The sequence below is a fragment of the Mirounga leonina genome, unplaced genomic scaffold (genome assembly GCF_011800145.1).
Source record: "Mirounga leonina isolate KUSES-001 unplaced genomic scaffold, KU_Mleo_1.0 Mir_98, whole genome shotgun sequence".
In the NCBI taxonomy this organism is placed as follows: Eukaryota; Metazoa; Chordata; class Mammalia; order Carnivora; family Phocidae; genus Mirounga; species Mirounga leonina.
In genome coordinates this window covers 2,927,744-2,955,395 of record NW_023270921.1, presented here as the reverse complement: position 1 = coordinate 2,955,395, position 27,652 = coordinate 2,927,744, and positions in this window count along the sequence as shown.

Here is a 27,652-nt window from a genome sequence, read left to right as displayed (position 1 = left end):
TTTGTCACCTTATCCTAGGTGACAGATCTCTGCTCTTAAACTATTTTGGGCATTCCCACCTCCCCAACTTTCTACAGGACTTTTCTTTTGTTATTCAACTCTATATAAATTGCTTTACTGTCACTTTCTCACATAGCTTTTCCTTTCTGTACCCATAACACCATATATATTTTATTGGTAAAGGGATTGTAAATTATTCAAAGGTTAGGGACTGTGGCATACTTATCTTTGTATCTCTATTAATCTGAATGCATTTATTAACTCAAAGATTATTCCCCACCTCTTACTTCTTTCACAAACCTGTTTCCTTTTTCAAAATACTCTTCTTTTGTCATCCCACTGAGAGATATACTTTGCTAATAACTTTATTTTTTATTTTTTTAAGATTTTATTTATTTGACAGAGAGAGACACAACAAGAGAGGGAACACAAGCAGGGGGAGTGGGAGAGGGAGAAGCAGGCTTCCCACGGAGCAGGAAGCCCGACGTGGGGCTCGATCCCAGGACACTGGGATCATGACCTGAGCCGAAGGCAGACGCTTAACGACTGAGCCACCCAGGTGCCCCTGCTAATAACTTTAATGCAGTGGTCCTCAACCTTAGGATTACATGGAGAGCTTAAAAAAAATACTGATAACTGCCTCCCCTCCCCAGGAGTTCTGATTCTGTTGTCTGTAGCGTGGCCTGGGCTTTAAGGTTTTTAAAAGCTCCTTACGTGATTCTAATATGCAGTCAAGGTTAAGGACCACTGCTCTCGTGCCATATCAGTTTCAGACATGAGTTTATTTGGCTTTGCACTCTGCATATGTGTAGCAATTTAATTTTGCAATGATGTTTACTTATGATGATGATGATGATGACGACCATAACAACTAAAAGTTATTGAGCACTTCTTATATGCCAGGCACTAAACACTTTATAACTTATTTTACTTTAACAAAAGTGGTAAGAGGTAAGAAATGCTATCACTCCCATTTTACAGAAGAAGAAATTTAGGCATAGGGAGGTTAAGTAAATCGTATTAAGTCACATAGCTAGTAAATGACAGAGCTGAGATTCCTACCCAGGCAGGCTAATTTCAGAACCCACATTCCCAACTGCAATATTATGCTATTGTCTGTCACACCTTCTTCTTGGGACAGTGACTCCGGATTAATGGGGTTTTCCAATTACCAGAAAAAAATTGCTAGCCAGTCACATAGTATTTCCCCTGTTGCCTTCATCTGTACAGCTCTGAACTGCATATATTTCCTGAGTGGTATGATGAGGAAGAAATTTTTTCTAAAGAGAGAATAGACAGATCAAAATATACAAGAAAATATGTTGCAGAACTAGGGAAACATTTAATCCAGTGTTCTCAGTCATGGCACTTTTGACCAGTAGCAACCCCTTTCTGGTTGTGACAAGCAAAAATGTTTCCAGACATTGCCAAATGTCCCTCATCTGAGAATCACCACTCTAATCAACAGCTTTCAAGCCAGTAATAGTAATTAAACTTAAAGTAGTAAGATGTTTTGATTGATAGTGACACTTTTTTCAAAACAAACATATCATAGTTTATTTATTCAAATGAGTGTTTCTATCCAAGTAATCAACTTGGAAATCTTATTTATTCCAAAAAGATATTTAGAACCAAGTCTGGTGAGCAAGGTGTGTTGATGAAGATGAACTGTAGATTTTGTAACTCTAACAACATGGTCTTTCTTGTATGATTCATAAATTGTCTTTGACAACCATTAAACAAGAAGAGTTCAAACTAATGTTCTGATTAGTGATGTTCTTTGCAGAAGTCTTTCCAGAATTTCTCCTCTGAAGTAAAGTATTATATAATAATACTTTATAATGCTTATTTTTGTTTGAAAATAAACTTCATTTTCTAAGAACCACATATCATTCATGTACTAAGAATTTTCATGGGTGAGCAAGTCCTACTACTGGAGAAAAGTGGGAAGTCTTCCTAAGGAAGTTAGTTTTTTTTTTTTTTAAATTTAACTTATTTTTAAAGTATTCTCTGCACCCAGTGTGGGGCTTGAACTCATGACCACGAGATCAAGGGTTGGATGCTCTTCTGACCGAGTCAGCCAGGCATCCCCTTAAGGGAGTTAGTTTTGAAAAGGGAAAAGCCAAGGACTGGCTGAGAAAAGTTGGGAAAGCAATGCAGGTGGGGGCAATAATTTGTGCAAAGCTTGGAGGTGGGAGGGAGTTCCTCATGAATTAGGGATGGTAAGCAGGTGCATTTAGCTAGATTGGAGAATCTGAGTCTAGGACTGTAGGTCTCAATCCTTGCCATGTGGCAGCCTCACCTGACAAGTATAAAAAAAACCATAGCTGCTTCAGTCCTATGTAAGGCTCTCTGGGGGTGGTGCCTTGAGCCTCTGTTTTGTTTTGAAAATATTCTCAAGACATCTTAATGCATAGACATGTTTGTAAATCAATTTAATAAGACATAAACTTGGTTGAGTAAAGGTAGCTTGCAATCCATGTTTTCCATGACTCACAAAGCAATAGTGGGGCCAGGTAAGGCTCCTGAGCAGGGGAGTAATAACCTCATGCAGTTTTGTAGATACCAAGATGATAATACTGATTTAATATTAGAGAATCCAAAAGACGTTAAATAACCTGTCTTGGTTTATCTAACCAGTAATTGCAAAGCTAAGGAATAATTCCCTAGTCTTTTGATTTCAGTTCAGTGTTGGTGCACAGGGGCGACCAGAGAAAGACTTAAGGAATTGTTGGACAGCTGGAGTGGGAGAGAAATTAGAATAATATGGAAGTGAAATTATGTTGAGAGGACCTTAGAGAGCAGGAGGGAAGAAAACTGAACACTGCCATGTACCAGGCTGTATCTCATTTAATCTTACCAATATCCCAAAAGAGTAGTAGTGGCACATACAAGGGAGCTGAGGCTCAGAGTGGTCAATAGTGTGCTCAATGTCACATAGACAGGAAGTGAGATATGGACTTAGACCTATGTCTGCTGGCTCCAGAGCTCATGCTCTTTTTACTACCTCATTTGGTCTTTTATCTGAGAGTAGTGGTTCTTTAATGAGCACGTTTTACCCCGCAGGGACATCTGGCAATGTCTGGAGATGTTTTGGGTTGTCACAATTTCAGGGTAGGTTGGGACTGCTACTGGTATCTAGTGGGTATAGGCCAGATACACTGCTCAACAATGCACAGAACAGCCACAAAGAATTATCCAGCTCAAAATCGCTCTAGTGTTGAAGTCAAAAAACCTTGACCTAGAGGCATTGTTGTGGCTTAGGAAGTTGGAAATGAAGGACACAGTATGGGTGAGATGATGAAATGGCTCCAAACGTTCATGTATTAGTTAGGTGTCCAGTTAAATCTAGCTATGTTTCATCTCCTTCCACCTGAGAGTTATTTGAGGTTGACATGTTGCTGTCTACATTGTAAATGTAGAAAATGACCTCTTGCCTTAACTGTGCTTCTCTATACAAGCCTCCTACAAGACCCCAGATGGACTTACCACAAGAATAGCCTCTGTGCCAGTTCCTGACAACCTGTTAAGATGAGGAAGCTTTTGACCCCCTATTTTTCTTTCTTTTTTCTCTTGGTTTATTGTGACTATTATTATTTTTCTGTGTTATAGCCCATTGAGTTCCTGGCAGATCTGTTAGACATTTGCTCCAAGTTTCTCATTTTGGGCCTTTTGTTTGAGGGAGGTGGATCCTTGTTTACCAGGACCCAAGTGGAAACGTCTAAGCCTAGAGGCCACAGTAAGGCAGCCATTTTTAGTTACTTTCCACCTGGGCTGAATATGAGCCAGAAGATAAGAGGCAAAACATATCCCATTATCAGGCCCCTAAGCCATTGACTGCCCTGATTTCTCTCACAGATATTTTTGTTTCAGTGCCAGTAAGCCCACATACTCTGTTTGTGGTGGCTTGGAGCCAAAATCCAGGTGTGATATTCCAAAGCATTCTTGTAGAGGAGTTTTCAGCTGGTATTTTGTTTACCTGCATTTTTTGGCCAGTATCAATCCTTTGGGAGCCAAAAGCTTACAGAACTGTAACATTTCTAGCTCTAACCATGCCTGTCTATAAAATATGTATGAATACAGACTTTACACAACGTGTCTGTAGCCTTCAGTGACCCCTTCCTTGCCTTTATCTTTTTTCAGGAAATTCCAAGAGGCTGTGGAAACACCTCCTATCTAGCTACCGCTTATTGGAAATCTGGTACCCTCATAAAGTGCTCTGAACACCCTGGCAGGAAAAAAGGCACTTTGTAAAATCAAGGTATATTATTCTTGGGATTACTTCCTATTTTTTAGTAGAAAACCCTTCTCAAATGTTCATCTTAAGATAGCACTGAAGGAAAATAATAATAAAATACCAGTCAAATGAATTTTACCTCTAGGAAAAGACCTAAAAATAATCTAGATTTGGATTTTGGCGTGTTTGGCTTTGGGATCACAGTCATTCCCTAAACCCTCCTCTTTGGCGTCTTTGGGGCCTTTGTGTTGTTCCTGTCATTTGGGGGCTCAGATGTGTGTGTTCTGGCTGGCTCTGTGACTTCCTCCTGCGCTCACCTCTGCTATTGCTCTAGGTGTTTATCTCTGATGTCTGCCTTGGCCTCTGGTTTGCAGGGCAGTGGGGCAGGTAGAGGGCACAGGTCAGTAGACAGAGACTATGGCAAAGGGCCTGCAGACAAGTTCTGTTCCTATTACTTTTATTGTTGACATATAGATTCTTTCAATCTTATTTCTGTCATCTGTAAAATGGGGATAATGCTGTCTGGCTTCTTCACCCTACACATGAATTAAGAGGACTTTGCCTTGTTTACTAAATCTAAGACAATGCCTGGTGCCTAGTAGCCACACAATAAGTATGTGCTGAGTGAATAGATGAACATCATGTAAAAGTCTCCAATTTTTTTTTTTTAAGATTTTATTTATTTGTCAGAGAGAGAGAGAGCACAAGCAGGGGGAACAGCAGGCAGAGGGAGAAGCAGGCTCCCTGCTGAGCAAGGAGCCTGATATGGGACTCGATCCCAGGACCCTGGGATCATGACCTGAGCTGAAGACAGACGCTTAACTGACTGAGCCACCCAGGTGTCCCTAAAAATCTCCAATTCTAAACGAATTTAAGGTACTGCTTTTTGGGAGAGGATGTTGCACTTTAAACTAATCTGTTTTTAGTACACAGAAGATAAAATTAAAAATTTTGACATTATTTCTGCCCTGACTTGCTCCTGGCCCTGGGCCATGCAAGTATCGGAAGAGCACAGGGAATGAGTTTATCATAGATCTTTTGATATCAGTAGTGAGGGGCCTTTCAGAGCCTCAGAGTGATTTTAGTGGAAAATGCTTATTACTATTTATTATGTACTTTTTAAAGGAAAATCATTGGATAGAATCTTCATCTAGATTTTTTTGCACCTCAGTTTTTAAGATTTATATGAAGAAGAGAATTAGATATAGGATGTAGGGTCTAACTAAGTCCACTGCATTGTATATTTCCTGGAGACTTCGAAGCAGGGAGAACCCTGGCCTTGCCTTGCAGTTCAGGCAGCGTGAAGCTGTCTACAGTCTATGCCTGTTTCTTGATTCATAAGGATGATATATGCACCTTTGGGCTTGTGCATGCTTACACGCTCCCCCCCCCGCCACAGTCAAGAGAGTGGCAGCTCATTTGATGGCTAACTTTGATGCTGAAGAGTGCAATTTAAGTACTTGCTTGTGCCTTTAGTTAAGATTCCTTGATGTACTACTGAATTTTAGATAACTAGAACTTGCATATGTTTCCGTTTAAATATTCAGTGATAATTTTTCTGTTTTGAACATCCTTGTGATTAAAAATTGAAATGTTAAGATATCTTCTGCCATTAAGAATCTGCCTGATCCTTTAGCTAAAAACCTCAGGACCACTTGAAACTTGGAATTTTTAGATTTGTTTTATTTTGGAAATTTTATTTTATTTTTTAAAAAAGATTTTATTTATTTATTTGACAGAGAGAGAGAGAGAAAGAGAAAGCAAGCAGGGGGTAGTGGCAGAGGGAGAGGGAGAAGCAGGCTCCCTGCTGAGCAGGGAGCCCAACGCTGGGCTCCATCCTAGGACTCTGGGATTGTGACCTGAGCTGAAGGCAGACGCTTAACTGATTGAGCTACCCAAGCGCCCCTGGTTTTTTAGAAATTCTAGATTTTATACTGTAGATTTTTAGAAAGGCAATAAGGTATATCTGTGTTATGTGATACTCTCCTCAGGGTTTGGACTGTCATCCATAGCCAATCAAGTTTGTGTAACGAAATGCATTTTATACTGAGGGGGGACAAATGAAGACTAGAAATAGGCTCATGGAAATTCAAGTCAGATTTTACAATGAATGAGTTCATATGAAGTCAGGTTTTGCACCTGAGTTTATGAAAGAAACCTTTTGGTTTTTAGAAACTTTTAGGTATTTGGATTATGGAAAAAGAATTGTAGACTGGTGTTTCAAAAACACAATTAGCTTTATTTTTTGGAATTTCATTAAGAGAGAAACTTTGTTTTATCCAGAGCCTTGTGGAGGGAGATAGGTGGCTTGCTTGAGGTCTTTTCTTCTCCATAGAAAGTCTATAGTGTTTCTGCTTACAGTCATTTGAAAATAAGCTCAATGGATTTCCTGGTGCCGGCTGTTAAAATGGCTTGGATTCCACTAGAGGGCAGTTGGTTCTTATCTCAGTGGACTTTATCGTTACCAGATCTGGTCATCACGTAATCGGCTAAGTTTTGCCATTGACCACCACTCATTTCTGTTTCTGTTCAGCACTTCTCTGTCCCACTTCACATCACCCATACGTCTGTATGTCAGTGATTTCCATGCTTCCATTTCCAGTCTACACTGCTTTTCTGAGTTCCTACTTAGTATCTTTAGTTGGTTGTTTTAAAGATCATTCATTCAGTCTGGACATGTTGAAGGTTGACCTCAAGAACTCCACTGCCTGTTCTCCGTGCCGAGGTCTCTTCTTCTTGTGCTCCTTTGCTCAGGGAAAGCCACCACTATCTTTTTGCATATGCAAGTCTTGGAACCTGGGCTTACTTCATCCTTGATACTCCATTTTCCTATATAATTCCTTACTGAATCCTTTCTGGGTTTTACTTTCTAAATATTTCTCATAGTCTGTCTACTTTTCTGTGTCTCCTAGCTACCACCTTCTTTTACTTGGCTACTAGCCACCTAACTGGTCTCCTAGCTCTAGGCATGCCTCTCTCCCTTCTTCCAAATTTCTCTTTTACCTCTGCTTCTTCTGCTACCAATTCTAGACCTTTCAATCACTCTCATTTTCCATCTGCACACTTGTAAATCTCTATCCACTACGAAATACTATTTTTTAAGCATGTGAAAGTCCAATGTACTGAGGAAGGAGGTAGCAAGACCCAGGGTCTTCATAATGTGGATGGACTATCATTTATTTACTGTTCCTCTATTAGTGGACTTACGGTCATATAATGGTTTCTACATTTTTTTTTTTCAATTACAAACTCTGCTTTATTGGACCTCCTATTTTTGTGCACATGTTGAGTTTTTCTCCTATATGGAGTCCTGAAAGGGGAATTGCTAGATCAAAGAATTTGCACATTTTACAGTTTGATAGATGTTGTCAAATTGAATCAATATATCCTATTTAAGAAGGCTTGTTTCCATTTGTCAAGGCCTAGTATTTAAGTAATTAAATGTCATCTGATGGATGAAAAATATTTCATTATTGTTTTGGTTTGTATTTCCCTGAGTAAAACATGGAGGAGAATCTATTTATGTGTTTAGTGGAGATCTAGCTCTTTCTCTCATATCTTTTGCCCATTTTTTAAAACTTTTTTTTTAATTTAGAAAAGCTCTTCATAGTCATTTGTTTAGTCAATAAGCATTAACAACTACTGGCATTGTATAGGTGTAATTCAGCTAGGTATTGGGATTTCAGAGAATACAATACAGTATATAATATACAGTGCCTACCCTCTTAAAGGTGGTGTGGTTGTTGGGAATGAAGACTTGTGGAGAAAATAAATGCCATAAGATGTTACAACTGTCATGTTAGATGAATTGCCTACTTAAGAATATTGGGTTGTGTGGCACTTGCTTATCAGTCATCTCAGAGGGAGAAGAATTGAAAATGGCGTTAACATTTCATCTCTCTGTAGCTTATTGCTCTATCCTTAAATGTAACTTTTTACATATTAAGTCAGTAATTATTGCTTATGCTACTAGTTCTGAAGGCCATAGAACTAAGAATAAAGACTCTTTGAGGTAATTTAGTGTTTCAGTATAGAATGACTTTTTATTCTATTTTTAATTGCAATGATGTTCTCACTCAGCTAAATCAGAGGCCTTTGACAGCCTCCATGACCTTGCACTACACACATTTAAGCAGGTATATTCAGACACACACAGATAGAATTACACAGACACAGCTGAGCCAACTGGAATTATGAGAAAAGCACTACACAGGATGCTGGTAACCCGGATGTTATTTAGGTGAAGAGGACCCTCCAGCTGGGGAGACCCACATTCATGAGATCTCTATTTGCCAGTTAATTTTGCAAAGCTGATTTAATACATCAGTGCTGCCGTTTATTAAGCATTACAGAAATCTGAGTGAATTAGTAGGATAGTAGGTGCCTTACTTGGTCTAGGAAGAGGGTTGATTATAAAATAGAAAATTATAGAACTCATTTGTCTATATACTAATAATGAAGCAGCAGAAAGAGAAACAAACAATCTGATTAAAAATGGGCAGAAGATATGAACAGACATTTCTTCAAAGAGGACATACAGATGGCCAACAAACCAACATGAAAATGTGCTCAACATCACTCTTCCTCAGGGAAATGCACATCAAAACCACAATGAGGTATCACCTCACACCTATCAGAATGGCTAAAAGAAAAAACTCAAGAAACGAGTGTTGGCAAAGATGTGGAGAAAAAGGAACCCTCTTGCATTGTTGGTAGGAATGCAAACTGGTACAGCCACTGTGGAAGATAGTATGGAGGTTCCGCAAAAAATTAAAAATAGAACTAGCTATGATCCAGTAATCATTACTACTGGGTATTTACCCAAAGAATTTGAAAACACTAATTTGCAGGGATGCATGCACCCCTATGTTTATTGCAACATTACTTACAATAGCAAAATTATGGAAGCAGCCCAAGTGTCCATTGATAGATGAATGGATAGAGAAGGTATGGTGTGTACACACACACACACACACACACACGCAATGGAATATTATTCAGCCATAAAAAAAGAATGAAATCCAGGGGTGCCTGGGTGGCCCAGTCAGTTAAGCATCTGACTCTTGATTTTGACTTAGGTCATGATCTCAGGGTTGTGACATCAATCCCCATGTTGGGCTCTGTACCGAGCAATGGAGCCTGTTTAAGATTCTCTCTCCTTCTCCTTCTGCCTCTCACCCCTACTCAAATGCGCACTCTCTCTTTCTCTCTCTCTCTCTCAAAAAAAAAAAATGAAGTCTTGCCATGTACAACAATGAGGATGGAGTTAGAGTGGTAATGCTAAGCAAAATAAGTCAGTCAGAGAAAGACAAATACCATATGATTTCACTCATATGTCGAATTTAAGGAAAAAACCAAACAAAGGAAAAAAAAAGAGAGAGACAAACCAAGAGACAGACTCTTTAACTGTAGAGAACAAACAGATGGTTACCAGAGGGGTTTGGTATGGGTGTGGGTATGGGTGAAATAGATGAAAGAGATTAAGAATATATTTATCTGGGGGCGCCTGGGTGGCTCAGTCGTTAAGCGTCTGCCTTCGGCTCAGGTCATGATCTCAGGGTCCTGGGATCGAGCCCCACATCGGGCTCCCTGCTCAGTGGGAAGCCTGCTTCTCCCTCTCCCACTCCTCCTGCTTGTGTTCCCTCTCTCACTGTGTCTCTCTCTGTCAAATAAATAAATAAAAAATTAAAAAAAAAAGAATATACTTATCTGGATGAACACTGAGTAATATATGGAGCTGTTGAATCACTATATTGTACACCTGAAACAAAACTAGTATAATATTGTATGTTAACTACACTGGAATTCAACAACAACAACAACAAAACTCCTCTTATTTGTACAAAAGTCAGTGGCAATTGATTCTTAAAGCAGAAAGCAGAAGAGGTGGTTCAGATGTGCTGAGTGAGCTCCCTGTGGATTTAGGCTGGCAGAAGAATAAGTAGTCTTATTTCTTTTTAAGCATAATCCTAGTTTAACAGACTAGAAAGCAGGTATGGAGTGGGCAGGATTATTGGTTAGGTCAGTACAGAGAAGAGCATGATGCCCTCCTCGAGGCTCTATAACTGTACTAAGAACCCTCAAAGCGTCCAGGGTTGGGGAAGGGTGTCAGAGTATTATAAAACTGTGAAATGTGATACTATGTGCAGTAACTTATAAACTGTGAGATGTAAGTCATAGATATAATTTTTGGTAAAAATATAAATCCCAACCATGGGCACAGAATTTCAATTCTAGAATGGGTTTATAAGTAGCAATCTGGTTGGAAAAGAATGTGGTTCAAAGTTGTGTTTGCATAGCAAACACCTTGTTTTTGTTTAGATAGTGTGTGGGTTGGTAAGAAAGGTAGCAATGTAGATTATAGGTTATTACAATACCACATGTATCCCCAAAGAGATTCCATGGCACTGCTGCTGAACCTCACAAATATTTTGTCAAGATAGACACTGAGGGCACCTGGGTGGTTCAGTGGGTTAAGCCTCTGACTCTTAATCTCAGCTCAGGTCTTGATCTCAGGGTGGTGAGTTCAAGCCCCATGTTGGACTCCATGCTGGGCGTGGCCTCTACTTAAAAAAAAAATAGACACTGAAAACAGAGATAAACTCTGACCTCCATCTTTTTTTTTTTAAATTTAATTGTATTATGTTATGTTAGTCACCATACAAAACATCATTAGTTTTTGATGTGGTGATCCATGATTCATTGTTTTCGTATAACACCCGGTGCTCCGTGCAGTACGTGCCCTCCTTAATACCCATCACCGTAATCAGTAATGAGATTGAAGCAGTGATCAAAAACCTCCCAAAAAACAAGAGTCTAGGGCCTAATGGATTCCCTGGGGAATTCTACCAAACATTCAAAGAAGAAATAATACCTATTCTCCTGAAGCTGTTTCAAAATATAGAAACAGAAGGAAAGTTTCCAGACTCACTCTATGAGGCCAGCACCTTAATCCCCAAACCAGGCAAAGACCCCATCAAAAAGGAGAATTTCAGACCGATATGCCTGATGAATATGGATTCCAAAATCCTCAACAAAATCCTAGCTAATAGGATCCAACAATACATTAAAAGGATCATCCGCCACGACCAAGTGGGATTTATACCCGGGATGCAAGGGTGGTTCAACATTCACAAATCAATCAATGTGATAGAACACATTAATAAGAGGAGAGAGAAGAACCATATGGTCCTCTCAATTGATGCAGAAAAAGCATTTGACAAAATACAGCTTCCTTTCCTGATTAAAACTCTTACGAGTATAGGGATAGAGGGAACATTCCTCAAGTTCATAAAATCCATCTATGAAAAATCCACAGCGAATATCATCCTCAATGGGGAAAAGCTGAGAGCCTTTCCCTTAAGATCAGGAACATGTCAAGGATGCCCACTGTTGCCACTAGTACTAGAAGTCCTAGCAACAGCAATCAGACAACAAAAAGAAATAAAAGGTCTTCAAATTGGCAAAGAAGAAGTCAAACTCTCTCTTTTTGCAGATGACATGATACCTTATGTGGGAAACCCAAGACTCCACCCCCAAATTACTAGAACTCATCCAGCAATTCAGTAATGTGGCAGGATACAAAATCAATGCACAGAAATCAGTTGCTTTCTTACACAAAAACAACGCAACTGTAGAAAGAGAAATTAGAGAAACGATTCCATTTACAATAGCACCAAAAACCATAAGATACCTCGGAATAAACCTAACCAAAGAGGTAAAGGATCTACACCCTAGGAACTACAGAACACTCATGAAAGAAATTGAAGAAGACAAAGATGGAAAAACATTCCATGCTCATGGATCGGAAGAATAAACATTGTTAAAATGTCTATGCTACCCAGAGCAATCTATACCTTCAGTGCTATCCTGATCAAAATTCCAATGACATTTTTCAAAGTGCTGGAACAAACAATCCTAAAATTTGTATGGAATCAGAAAAGACCCCGAATCACCAAGGAAATGTTGAAAAAGAAAAACAAAGCTGGGGGCATCACGTTGCCCGATTTCAAGCTATATTACAAAGCTGTGATCACCAAGACAACACGGTACTGGTACAAAAACAGACATATAGACCAATGGAACAGAATAGGGAGCCCAGATATGGACCCTCAACTCTGTGGTCAAATAATCTTCGACAAAGCAGGAAAAAATATACAATGGAAAAAAGACAGTCTCTTCAATAAATGGTGCTGGGAAAATTGGATAGCCACATGCAGAAGAATGAAACTCGACCATTCTCTAACACCATACACAAAGATAAACTCAAAATGGATGAAAGACCTCAGTGTGAGACAGGAATCCATCAAAATCCTAGAGGAGAACATAGGCAATAACCTCTTTGACATCAGCCACAGCAACTTCTTTTTTTTTATTATTATTATGTTAATCACCATACATTACATCATTAGTTTTTGATGTAGTGTTCCATGATTCATTGTTTGCGTATAACACCCAGTGCTCCATGCAGAATGTGCCCTCTTTAATACCCATCACCAGGCTAACCCATCCCCCCACCCCCCTCCCCTCTAGAACCCTTAGTTTGTTTTTCAGAGTCCATAGTCTTTTATGGTTCGTCTCCCCCTCCGATTTCCCCCCCTTCATTCTTCCCCTCCTGCTATCTTCTTCTTCTTCTTCTTTTTTTTTTTTTTTAACATATAATGTATTATTTGTTTCAGAGGTACAGGTCTGTGATTCAACAGTCTTACACAATTCACAGTGCTCACCATAGCACATACCCTCCCCAATGTCCATCACCCAGCCACCCCATCCCTCCCACCCCCCACCACACCAGCAACCCTCGGTTTGTTTCCTGAGATTAAGAATTCCTCATATCAGTGAGGTCATATGATACACGTCTCTCTCTGATTGACTTATTTTGCTCAGCATAATACCCTCCAGTTCCATCCACATTGTTGCAAATGGCAAGATTTCATTCCTTTTGATGGCTGCATAATATTCCATTGTATATATACACCACATCTTCTTTATCCGTTCATCTGTTGATGGGCATTTTGGCTCTTTCCATAGTTTGGCTATTGTGGACATTGTTGCTCTAAACATTGGGGTGCATGTACCCCTTTGGATCATGACATTTGTATCTTTGGGGTATATACCCAGTAGTGCAATTGCTGGATTGTATGGTAGCTCTATTTTCAACTTTTTTTTTTTTAAAGATTTTATTTATTTATTTATTAGAGAGCGAGTGAGCAACAGCATGAGAGAGGAGAGGATCAGAGGGAGAAGCAGGCTCCCCGCTGAGCCAGGAGCCCGATGTGGGACTCGATCCCAGGACCCTGGGATCATGACCTGAGCTGAAGGCAGTCGCTTAACCAACTGAGCCATCCAGGCGCCCTATTTTCAACTTTTTGAGGAACCTCCATACTGTTTTCCAGAGAGCCACAGCAACTTCTTTCATGATGCATCCCTACCTCCATCTTGTGGAGGGAGCTACCATTACCAAGTCAGATTGAGTGTGGTGGTAGGGAGGAGGAGCTGAGAGGGAGATAAAAGCCCCAGGCATATGTTTTTTTCTCACTTGAGGATTCTGGTAGGGACTATACATGAGATAAAACCCCTCAGATAGAAAGTTTGCTACCTGGCAGGAGAGCTATATTACCTGAGCCTGTAGAGGAGGTCTTCCCTTAAATTGATTTAAGGTTTCTATAGCATGGAGGATCTGGAGTAGCTTGGAGGGAGCATTTGTCATTCCTTATCTCCCTAGCTAGATCCCCTAGCTTGGGAAGGTATTTTTCTCACATTCTCCTGAGTTCAAAGAGCTTACTGAACAACAGACACTCAATATTTATTCTTCAATATTATTCTATTATATGCCACACCAGAACACATTTGTTTTCACAACATTTAATTAGATTTCCCGGAAAAGGAAAAGCCATTTGCTTTTTTATGGATTTACTATCAGTCTGAACCCAAGAACCTTTCCAATATTTTAATACAAACCAGTCATACTGACTTAAATTAAAGGAATGTGTTCAAAGTAGGAATAACACTGATAAAAGAGGCTTTTGATATGTCCCAGATAGCACCCAGCCTGACAGAATGACATTTTGGTAAAAGTGAATAAGACATGGTATCAAAGGGAGATTTTTCTTTCTTGAAATATTTAAAGCATACTTTGCTTTTCACTTGGCAGAACAACAATAACAACAACAAAGGAAACCACGTGGCCATTTTTCACTTTGCAAAGCATTCTTTACAGATGCCTGTCTAGTTGTTCTTGGATGGCTTTGGGGCACTGACACCGCATTCATCTTTTGAAAGTCCTCCACCAGGTCCAAGTTGCTGTTGTTGATCCCAGGAATGGGTGAGGCACATCATGCCTTCCAAAGGTTCAGCATTTTATTTGTCTTTAATGCAGCATGCTCATGAACCTATCTGGCTGAAGATTCTGTCTTTCACTGTATCTAGAACCTTGTAAGACAACAGCCTTCTATGTTTTTAATATAAATTTGGCAGCAATACCTAGTGCAGTGCCTAGCACATAATAATAGGTGCTGAATGAATGCTCCAAGACAGAAGGGTCTAGCTATTTTCTGCAAACCTAGAAATGTGCTGAAATTCTTGTATAGATGTCTACAACATCCCCCTCTCCTAAAATATGGCCCTGAACTCTACTCTATTGCCATTTGGGACTAGATAATTCTTTGTTGTGGGGGGCTATCTTGTGCATTGTTGGAGGTTTAGCAGTGTCCCTGGCCTCTACCCACTAGATGCCAGTAGTATTCCTCAGTTTTGAAAACCAAAAATGTTTTCAGACATTGACAAATGTCCCTTGGGGGGCAAAAGTCATTCCCACTTGCGAATCACTGCCCTTAACTAATAAGCATGATTGTGTGGAACAGATCTAGCTCTAGGCATGAGTTGAATCAGCAGTTGTAAATAATGAAATATGATATGAGCACCCTGGAAATGCTCTTTTGACCAATAATACCTCTCCTGCCCCCAGCATCCTCTAAGAAAGCTTATCATAAACGTTGTAGCTGGGATAGTTCCAGAAAGTTAAGAGCAAATGACTGAGCAATCAGCTAGGGAAATGTTTCATTTTTGATTTAAAGAAAAGGACAGTCACTCAGGAGTAATGCAGTCACTTGTAGAAAGCTGGTGTCAAAGAGGTAATGTGGTATAATGTGGAACTAAAGTGGAAAGGAAATCTGGAGACTTGCATTTTAATCCTCGCTCAGCTACTGACCAGCTATGTCTTGTAGGGAACCTCTCTTCACTTGTCTGATAACAAGGGGGCTGAACTAAGTGACCCATAAGGGTCTTCTTAACCCTCATGTGTGAAGAAATTATGGATTTGTTTATCTAATGAGTAGCCTGTTGTTACCTATTTTTATAGAGGAGGAGCAGGGCTTTGAAGGAGTGTAATGCAGGAATCAGAGGTAGAGATTAGAAGTATGGGAAGATAAGTAACAGGGTTTGGGAATGACAAAGTCTAAGATCAGCGTAATGGAATTTGTGCTAAAGGGAAATCAGAATATACAAAGAAAACACAAAAGCAATACAGTTTTGCTGTTCTGTGTGTGAGTGTTTGTGTGCGCACGTGTGCATGTAGGTTGGTGGTGGGAGTGCTGAGTCGGCCACAGCTAGCAAGCTAGTTAGCTTCCCTTATGACTCCTTAGGGAAGTGGGTTTACTCAGGAGAACATTCTCTCTTGCCAAATATGAAAACCACCATCCTAGGTTACTGAAAGCAATGGGCACTATTGTATGTATATGGAGGCTTTCACTGGAGCATTCGGTAGATTCAACTGCATTACCTTATTTTGCAGATGTATATGTCAAAACAGTCCATAAATATTATGTCTTATGGAAACCAATGTCATGATTCATTGCCTAAAAAAAGTAAAATGGCCTGAAAGATTCTGATATTCAATAACACAGAAACCAGGGTACAACAAACCTGGCTGGAATTTAAATGTTTGAAGAGTTTTTCAGCCATGTTGGGTTTGATAAAAGAGCAAGCTCATTTTATGAAGCAGTCTTAACCTTACTTTCTAAATATGATATGTATTTGAGAGGAAATTCAATCCATATGTTTTTGATTAATTTTACTTAAATCATCAAAATATTATTTCTTAAGGGTTGTTTGATGTCTAAGAAGTATTTAAGCCCTTTGAATAATTTTTAAAAAATATATATATTTTTCTCTTTAAAACAGGAAATCACTTTTTAAAGAGTTTAGATGGGTTTGGACACAAATGAGATTCAGACTTGAAATCCTGACCCTGTAAGATTAGGGAGAGTTTGAAAGTTGCCAAAATATACTCTCCCATTCCTCCCTAAAAATCAGTACCTTCTGATACTATATTGTCAGCAGAAATATTTGGGCATTGTCCAACAAAGTAAAATATTTTGTTATAGTTTTCTCCCAATCATACGGTTCATAACCTCAGTAAACTTTGATTCCCCTTTCCCCCCTTTGCACTGGTCTTCGTATCAGGTAAGTCAGTAAGTTCTCTAGCTCTTTCAGTTTGTCTCTTTCTCTTGATTTTCATTGCCTTCACCCCTCTCAAGGTTTTAATCACATCAGGCCTAGATCACAGCATTTACCATCTGGCTCGTGCCTCTCCCTTTCTAGTCTCTCCCCGCACCACAAATGTATAAGTTGTTGCCTTTTAATCTTCACCCAAATCCTCACAGTCCTTACTAAAATCATCACTCTCCCACTAAAGAACCTTCAGTGGTCCCTAAAGCCCATGAATCCTTTAGTTTGCATTTGCTGGCCCTTCCATACCTTTTCACATGTATCAACCTTTGCTGACCACTGGACAATCTCTTCTCAGAGTGGTTTGGTTGCTTTCTCAAAGACAGCACGTATACCTAGGTCTGAGATGCCCTTCCTCCAGTTCCTCCTACTCATTCGGTGAGAGCTAACCGTGGTCTTGCCTCTTTTATGATGACTAGTGCCCATGTTATCACTCTCTTCTTAGAGTTCTTATATCACTCTCTCTTATAACCCGTGTCTCTCTGAGTTTGTGCCTGATCTTATGCTGCTTTTGAGAATCACCTCACTTCATAGGTGTCTATGTCTTGCCTCCTTAATCTGGATTGGAGACTTAGTTCTATAGTACTGGTTCTCCAAGTGTAGTCCCTGGACCATAGCATCAGCATCTTCTGAGAATTTGTTGGAGCTATTATTTTTTAGGTCTCACCCCAGAGTTGCTGAATTAGAAATTCCAGGTGTGGGGCCCAGCACTCTGTATGTGAAGAAGCCTTCCAGATGATCTGGATGCATGCTCACATTTGCGAACCACTGTTGTAAAGAAAAAGACAAATCTTATACTTCTTTATATCTTCCACAATGCCAGGGCAAAGCTGAAATGTAGAAGTTATTAAAATTCTAGATAACTTCTATTTTAAGACAAATTCTCAATGACATGCAAAGAAGAGAATGGAAACACTTTCAAAAGTTTGTTATGAAATTTTAAGAAATAAAAAGCTACCATTTCTTACTGCTTGCCATGGAGGATTAGACAGATTGCAAATTTATTAGTAATTCTCTTAAGGAGAATTTCATTTTTTCCCCTTTCTTAAGGATTTTAGGGTTGTTTAGCACTGAGTAATCAGATGATAGAATTCAGCACATTATGTTTCTAACATCCTTGAAACTCCAAATCTGTAGTTTATAAATGGTTTTTTTGGAGGTTGTGTGCTTGGTGGCCATATGTAAGCATGGAGAATAATTTCCTTCTCTTTCTTATTAAAATTCTTTATGATAGCTTAGAACTCTTATGCAGCAATGAATGTTGCTACAGAATAAAAAAAGCAATGATATACAGAGAAATCAACCCTTTGCATATATCTATACACCAATAGGGGAAAAGTGAATTTAACTTATTGTTTTTTAAGACATATTAATATTGCATTCTTCTCTACCCTCCTCCAATCAAATTGTACATATCACCGCAGTTTACAGGCTTCAGTGCTGAGGTTAGCTTTAATCCTGTCATATCTTTTCTTTACTCCCCAGGAAAGCTGTATAGTCAGTGACAAAACCTATAAAGTCCCTGGGTCTGGCAGGTCTGCCTGTTGGGCAAGCTTTCAGTTGCCTTGGGCCAACTGACAATACCTGTACCTATGAACCGAGGAAGATGACAGGGGAGCCATGGGTCTACCTTAAATTCCTTTGGTAACACCTTGTGAGCCTGGTTTTTGATTAAGGGCAACAAGTTAGTCAGCAGAGCATTGGAGAAAAGTTTGTGCTTTGGAGTCGGACAAACCTGGGTTTGAAGTCCAGCTCTTTATCTCTTATTAGCCATGCTTCTTACTTATTTTTTCCTTTGGAATGAGGTTTCTATATCTATCCTGCAGGTTGTTGAAAGAGGATCCTAATGTATGCAAAGTGCATGGTCCAAGTTAGATGTTCAGTAAGTGTTAGTCTCTGATAAGTACTGTTTGTAATTCTTTTATTTTTAATCTCAAAGACATAACCTGAATGAAGTCACCCCTGTCCTGCTTTTTTAATTTCAGAGAGCTCTGCTTCTAATTCTTCTCTTTTAATAGTAACTGTGTTGCTATTATTGATTTAATGTGTGTTTAACAAATTTTCTTTTGTTTTCTCTCTGTTCTTCTTTATTGAAGTTGTACCTCTTGAGTTTCTGGAAAGCAGGTGGGTAACTGCATCAGTACTATCATTTATTGAGAAATCAAGTGTGTCTGGATCTTCCTTCTTTCATTGAACTGGTATTTATTGGATGCTTATTCTCTGCCAGACTCTGAGGATACACAAGTGTGCACAGGGATCAGAGCATGGTCTGCTTAATTTCAGCCAAGAGTCAGAGAGCTGAAGTACAAACTTGTGACTAGAATTATTCTATTGTCCATACTGTCCCTATAAATTTGGACTTAGGAGTTGTGGAAGCAGGTATATGCCTATATGGTAACATTTTCCAGGACTTAATACAAGGACATTTTCCCCATCTGTTTGTAGTATACCTGATGTTTCCTCCACTAGAGTTAGTGCTTAGTCAAGGCCTTGGCTCTTTTATTCTCTGATGAAGGAGAATGTGAGCTAGAAATAATACTTTCCCCCTGCAGCATTCTCTGAATACATTAACAAAAATTGTCTTATCTGATCAGCAAAGCTATGCTTAGTAAAGAATAGGGAACTAAGAGGATAAATGTACTAAAGATTTGCTTTGGAGGCCATCTGGAGAAGACTGGCAGGATCAGTATAGGCAGGCCTGGGTGGAAGGCCTTGGGCAATTAGGGTCTGTGGTAACTTCCAAGATGGCTGACAGTGGTTCTTGCTTCCTGTTAGTTGCTGTCTTGTGTTGTCTCTAAGACTTTGAATGAGGGTTGCCTTTGTAACCAATAGGACATTGTGGAAATGACTCCCAAAGTTAGGTTACAAGATATTGGGGCTTCTGCATTCCTCATTAAATCTAATCATTCTGGGGAAAGCCAGCTGCCATGTTGTGAGGTCACTTGAGCAGCCCTAGAGAGAGTTTCTTATGGTGAGGAACTGAGGCCTTCTGCCAACAATCAGCACTAATTTGCCAGGTATCTGAATGAGCCATTGGAAGTGGATTTACCAGCCCTACTGAAGCCTTCAGAAGACTGAAACCCCAGCTGACATTTTGACTTCAGCATCATGAGAGACCTGAAGGTAGAACTATTCAGCCAAACCACATCCAAATTCCTGGCCTACAGAAACTGTGTGAGATAATAAATATGTATTCTTTTTTTTTTTTTTAAAGATTTTATTTATTTATTTGACAGAGAAATACAAAGCGAGAGAAGGCACACAAGCAGGGGGAGTGGGAGAGGGAGAAGCAGGCCTCCCGCTGAGTAGGGAGCCTGATGCGGGGCTCCATCCCAGAACCCTGGGATCATGACCTGAGCCGAAGGCAGATGCTTAACGACTGAGCCACCCAGGCGCCCCAAATATGTATTCTTTTAAGACACTAACTTTTGGGGTAATTTTTTCAACAGCAGGAGATAACTGATACAGAGTCCAGCATATGGTGCTATATTCCTGGAGAAAAGAGCAAAGTTAAGGAAACAAATATTCAAAGGGAAGATTAGAGATGTCAAAGACAGATACTTTTCTTACACATTATAAAGGGGATATAGAGATGAGACTGGGAATAGTAGTGGGGAAGAGGGAGAAAATTTAATATGCAATTCCCAGAGTATGTGGAAGAAAGAAAAAATGCAGAAGGATAGATGTTAGTTTAGGAAGGACTCCTGAATGAAAAACTTGGAAATGGTTCAACACTAGGGAAGTTTTGAAAATTGATTTTTACATGAGCATCTTTTGGATTTCATCAAACAGGGTCTTAGTAATATAGGTAAAAGAAGTCTCCAGAGATTCTTTAGGCCTTTTTCCCCCTCCCCAAGACTCTAGTTAAAGTACCAAAGACAATCTAACCTTTTAAAAGTCAACATGCCAATGAAAGCAGCAGTTTCCAAGACTTGGCAAAAGGATTCATATTCATTTAAACAAAAGAGGCTCTTTCTAAAATTATCTCCAACTATATGAAACTATGAATCACTTTTGTATCTCCAAGAAGGACTTAAGTGACATGAGCATTTAGGTAAGAAGGCTTTGTATTAGAGATTAAAATTTTTTAAAAACAAATTGCTTTCTTTCCACATGGTTTTATAACTGTCAATATTTTATATGTTTTTAGTTGGGGAAAAGGATGAGCTTCTTTGCAAAGGGGCAAGGCAGGAAATCAGTAATGATTCATACCACTTTTTCACATGCCTCTCTTAATCACAAATCTGGGTCCACTTATATAACAAAAACATTAAAAGAGGGTGTTTTAAACTGCTTCTTTTTATTAATCATGTATTTGGTCTTGTAAACAATACACGCAAGGACATCCTTGTTACGTCAGTTGGAAAACAGTGATTAACTAACTAGCTGTTTAACTAGGAGACAAGAGTATCTTACAATTTTATATGTACTTCTTAAATAGCTGTGTGTTTTCTTTTGTGCTATTTAATTTGATTTAGGTACTATAAATTTTAGAATTTCTTTAATTGACTTTTAATGTTAATGATCCTTTCTATCTTACTCTACATTTAATGGCAGTTTTTAGGACTCTAAAGAGAAGGGCATGTTTATCTGAAAGAAATACACTGTTATTTTTAAGCCCCCTTGATATGGTTTTACTTTAGCTTTCTCTTAAGTCTAACTCCTTTTCCCCTTTGTTTCTATCACAATGAGGTAATTCTGGGTTTGTAGAGTCTTTTATGTTAGAAATGACCATGACTACACACACACAGCATAATATTTAGTTGGAAGGAGAGAAAGAGCTGTATTAGTAGTACTGTTCACCAAGCATTTGAAAATACTTAAGTCCTCCATTTCCAGAGAGAAAAATGCCACTTAACATGTTTATTATTAACTTGGGTGACTGAAACATAGTATCTGTGCAAAATTATGAACCTAAATTGAATGGGAGGAGAGGAATGGAATTTAAAAATTATAACAAGTGGGAGAAATGGTTAAGGAGGTCAGATGCATTAACAATGCAGTAATATAAAATAGGACATTTATGAATAGGAAAGTTACTTGGAGCTGGACAGCTCAACAGATGAATAGGGTAGCATGTGAATATAGTACATACTTCAGTAGTAGCCTATAAACTCAAGCAGGGGTTAGAGACCTTGTTCTGTAAATATTTTAAGCTTGGGGGCTCATAAGGTCTCTGTCATAACTGCTCAACTCTGCAGCTGTAGTCGAAAGCTGCCATGGGTAACATGTAAATGAATGGACGTGAATGTGTTCCAATAAAACTTTATTTACAAAAACAGGCTGTAGTTTACCAATTCCTATTCTATAGTATATAATTTTTCTTATTTTCTTGTTTGTGGATCAACACATTGCATAATGTTCGCAGCAGCTTATGGGAATCTAAATGACACTAAATGCTTAAAAATGTATATGGCGGAAGGGAAAAATGAAGGGGGGGAGATCGGAGGGGGAGATGAACCATGAGAGACTCTGAGAAACAAACTGAGGGTTCTAGAGGGGAGGGGGGTGGGGGATGGGTTAGCCTGGTGATGGGTATTAAAGAGGGCATGTACTGAATGGAGCACTGGGTGTTAGATGCAAACAATGAACCATGGAACACCACATCAAAAACTAATGATGTAATGTATGGTGATTAACATAACATAATAAAATTAAAAAAAATGTATATGGCAGAGTCAAGGGGTCCTGGGACCTGCAGAGATTTTTGTGGGTAGGAATGGAGTTGACTCCAGTTGACACTACATTGAGTACATCCACTGCTAGCACCAGGAAATCACCTGGGAGAAACACCAGTGTCTGTGGACCATTCTGTTTTCATTTTAGTGAATATTATACATAGCCTGTGCTTAGGACCTACATAGATGCCCTTTATATTGGCATTGGTGGGAGCCTGGCAAGTCTGGTAGCCAGCATATTTTCCAGTGATCAGGACAGATTATGTTCAGTTCTCATTTTACTTTATACAAACAAACAAACAAACAAACAAACAAACAAACAAAAACACCTCCTTTCGATGGTTTACAATACCCTTGGATGTCCTGAGATGGAAGATCGGGCCCTTGACACCTGGAGGGGTGATGGTGGAGAAGATAAATCTCCTGCATTTATACTAGGATGTGACTAAAACAGGGCTAACTCAACCCTCCCACCCCTCATCAAGTGGAACAGGAATAAAACACACCCTCTATATATGTTCTTTGACCCTATAATTCCACTGTAGGATTCTATCCTAAGAAAAATTTTAGAGAGGCTGCTAAAGATTTATATATAATATTGCACTTTCAATTTCATTTATTAAACCAAAAATGTAAAGAAGTTAAATATCCAACAGCAGAACAGGTAAATATATTATATGAGACAAAATAATATATTCTCTTTTTTTGAAGATTTATTTATTTATTTTGAGAGAGAGAGAGAAAAAGAGAGTGTGAGTGGGGGGAAGGGCAGAAGGAGAGAATCTTTCAAGCAGACTCCCTGCTGAGCGAGGAACTCGATCCCACAACCCATGAGATCATGACCTGAGCTGAAACCAAGAGTCGGGTGCTCAACTGACCGAGCCACCTAGGCATCCCTAATATATTGTCTTTTAAAATTGTTTTTTGAAGACAATTTTATGATAGGCAAATTCTTAATATGATTTTAAGTGAATATAGAAGAATACAATATGATCCTAATTTAAAAAAATTTAATTCCAGTACAGTTAACCTACAGTGTTATATAAGTTTCAGGTGTACAATGTAGTGATTCAGCGATTCCATACATCATCCAGCACTCATAACAACAAGTACACTCCTTAATTCCCATCACCTATTTCACCCATTTCCTCACCCACCTCCCCTCTGGTAACCATCAGTTTGTTCTCTATAGTTAAGAGTCTATTTCTTGGTTTGTCTTTCTCTCTCTCTTTTTTTCCTTTGCTCATCTGTTTTATTTCTGAAATGTCACATATGAGTGAAATCTTAGTATTTATTTTTTTCTGACTGACTGATTTTGCTTAGCATTATCTCTCTAGTTCCATCCATGTTGCAAATGGCAAGATTTCATTCTTTTTATGGCTGAATAATATTCCACTCTGTATATATACCACATCTTATCCATTCATCTATTGATGGACACTTGGGCTGCTTTCATAATTTGGCCACTGTAAATAATGCTGCAATAAATATAGGGGTGCATATATCCCTTTGAATTAGTGTTTTTGTATTCTTTGGGTAAATAGTAGTGTGATTACTGGATCATAGCACAGTTCTATTTTTAGTTTTTTGTGGAACCTTCATACTGTCTTCCACAGTGGTTGCACCAGTTTGCATTCCCACCAGTAATGCAAGAGTGTTCCTTTTTCTCTATATCCTCGCCAACGCTTGTTTCTTTTGTGATCCTGATTTTGTTGAAAAAATATAGCAAAAAGTGTAGAAGAAAATATACTGAGGAGGAGACTACTAACTATTTGCCAAAATCCCTTTCTCTCTTCTTTTTGGTATATAGCCACACTACATTTCCCAGCCCCCATTGTAGTTGTGTGTGACCATGTGACTAAGTTCTATCCAGTGGAATGTGAACATAAATGATGTATTCTACTTTCAGGCTTGACTCATAAAAATTTCCCACACAGTTCTCCAGCCTTTTTTTTTAAACTGCTTTCAGTTGACTCGGATGTCAACACTCAGGGCAACCTTGGAAGTCACATGTTGAAAAAGGCAGAGCAGCCATCAACTTAGGTTTATGAGTGACTATGAAGAGGTGAGTTGCCCTGCTGACCTGAGTACTCATCTAGACCTGTCACTTAAGGGAAGAAATATATGTCTCTGGTGTTCAGTTATCATGGTGGTGCCTGATAGAAAAATGGATGTGTTTAAGTCCATGTGAAACACCCACTGGGGATTGCTAGAAACATTTGGTTGGGAGCAGACATGATGTATTTTATAGAAACCCAAAGACTTTCATAAATAAATAGGAATATAAACTAAAATTTGTAAAATTAAAATTTTAGTTATTATTTATGTTACCCCATTTGTATTCACATGTTGAGGTCTGAGGAAACTTGGGCTACACGTATTTTTTTTTAAAGATTTTATTTATTTATTTGAAAGAGAGAGCGAGAGAGGGAGAGAGCACAGAGGGAGAGGGAGAAGCACACTCCCTGCTGAGCAGGGAGCCCGACATGGGGCTTGATCCCAGGAGCCTGAGATCATGACCTGAGCTGAAGGCAGCTGCTTAACCACCTGAGCCACCCAGGCACCCCAGGGCTACATGTATTTTAAAAATTTTATACCTTAGCATATATTATATTTCTTAATTGGGAAGGTAGTGAAAAATACAAACATATACATGAAAAATTGGAAAATATAAGTAAATTAAAAAATAAGGACCAAAGAAAGCATAGAAATACAGTAGAGTATAGAAGTTAAAGTATAGAAGGTATAGAAGGTAAAGACCTAGTGAAGATACAATGCACAAAAGCCACTGTGTCCTACACAGTTCCTGAAAATTGAGTGTAAATTAACTCTGATTTTACTATCAACCAAGTGATTAGTTAAATGATTAACACACCCATTTCTTGTATATGCAAATGTTTCCTTTGGCAATTAGTTCTGAAAGAAATTTCTCAATGGATTTTCATATAGGAATCAATGTCCTCAGCAATATTCCTAAGAAAATACCAGAGTAGACTTCACAGTGATGCCTCTAGATTAACTAAAAGGTCACTGAATCAAAACAAACTTTAGGCAAAGAAAGTTAAGAGAGTTGGCAGTGCAGCTTGACAATAGAACATGGGAAATAATGGCCCCACTTGATCCAGGAATTAAACTTGTGTCTAGAGAAATGGTTGGAATCTATGTCCTTCAAATAGTCTTCATTAATATCCTTGCTCTACAGGAGGTTTTTTTTACACTTTGGGCAGCAGGTGATTTTCAGGAACTTTCCTAGAAAGTGCTGTAAACTCATCTTTTTCCATGTGCCTACACATCTGTCTGCAATAACTGCTAGAAAATATTAGCTCTCCTTCTCTATTGCCTTTTCAGTCTTGTGGGAGTACCTCTTACTGAAAGAATTTAACCCAGGGGCACCTGGGTGGCTCAGTCGTTTGGCGTCTGCCTTCGGCTCGGGTCATGATCCCGGGGTCCTGGGATCGAGCCCCGCATCAGGCTCCCCACTCTGTGGGAAGCCTGCTTCTCCCTCTCCCACTCGCCCTGTTTGTGTTCCCTCTCTTGCTGTGTCTCTCTCTGTCAAATAAATAAATAAAATCTTAAAAAAAAAAGAAAGAATTTAACCCAGAACCATAGTTAAAAGGGATTCTGGGAAATTTATTTCTGGGCATCTCCCTTATGATAGTAGGAACATAGAGGAGGAAGCTGTAATGTGGAATGGATAACAGATCATCTAGAACACTGCAAAAATATTATGTGGCAGATCTCTAATGGTAAGTCAACAAATAGGAAAACCAAATTACCAACAATAGGTAGTTATAATATTATTTGTTTTAAAATCACCTTGAAAAAAAATTATATGTAGAAATATTTGTATGTAAATGCAAAGCAAAAAAGATACACACCAGTCTGAGAATAAAAGTATGTCAGGGGATGGGCGTAGGATTTTGTAGGACTAAGACTTGTACATTATGTTATCTGAAATCCACACATATATGGTCGATTAATTTATAGCAAAGGAATCAAGAATATATAATGAGGAAAGGACAGTCTGTTCAGTAAATGGTGTTGGAAAAATTGGACAGCCACAAGCAAAAGAGTGAAACTAGACCACTATGTTATACCATACACAAAAATGAACTCAAAATGTATAAAGACTTGAACATAAAATGTGAAACCATAAAACTCCAAGAAGAAAATGTAGGCAGTAAGCTCCTTGACATAGGTTTTGATGATGATTTTTGAATCTGATACCAAGAGCAAAAGCAAAAGAAGCAAAAATAAACAAGTGGGACTATATCAAACTAAAAAGCTTCTGCATAGCAAAGGAAACCAAACCAAAACAAAAAGGCAACCTACTGAATGGGTGAAAATATTTGTAAATCCTATATCTGATAAGGGGCTAATATCCAAAATATATAAAGAATTCATGTAACTTAATAGCAAAAACTCAATATTTTTAAAAAATGGGTAGAAGATCTGAATATACTAAAGAAGACATACAGATGGCCAACAGGTACATGAAACTATGCACTACATTATGAATCCCCAGGGAAATACAAATCAAAACCACAATGAGATATCACCTCACACCTATTAGAATGGCTATTACCAAATAGACTAGAAACAATGTGGATGTGGAGAAAAGGGAACCCTTGTGCACTGTTGGTGAGAATGTAAATTGGTGTAGCCACTATGAAAACAGTATGGAAGTTCTTCAAAAAATTAAAAATAGAACTACCATATGATTCAAAATTCCACTTCTGGGTATTTATCTGAAGAAAACAACTCAAAAAGATATATGCATCCCATGTTCATTGTAATATTATTTACAATAGCCAAGATATGGAAACAGCATGTGTTTAATGATGGATGGATGAATAAAAAATGTGCTATGTATTTATTCATGCATGCATAAATACATACAATAGAATATTATTCAGCCATAAAAATGATGAAATCTGGCCATTTGTGACAACATGGATGGACCTTGAGGGCATTAGGCTAAGTAAGTAAGAAAGAAAGACAAATACCATATGTGTGCTCTTATATGTGGAATCTAAACAACAACAACAACAACAACAACAACAAAATCAAACAACAACAACAACAACAACAACAACAAAATCAAACTCATGGAGAACAGATTGCAGGTTGCCAGAGGTGGGAGCTGGGAGAAGTGGGTGAAGTTTTTGTTTTTTAGTTTATTATTTTTTTAAAGTTTATTTAATTTTTTTTAGTAATCTCTACACCCAGC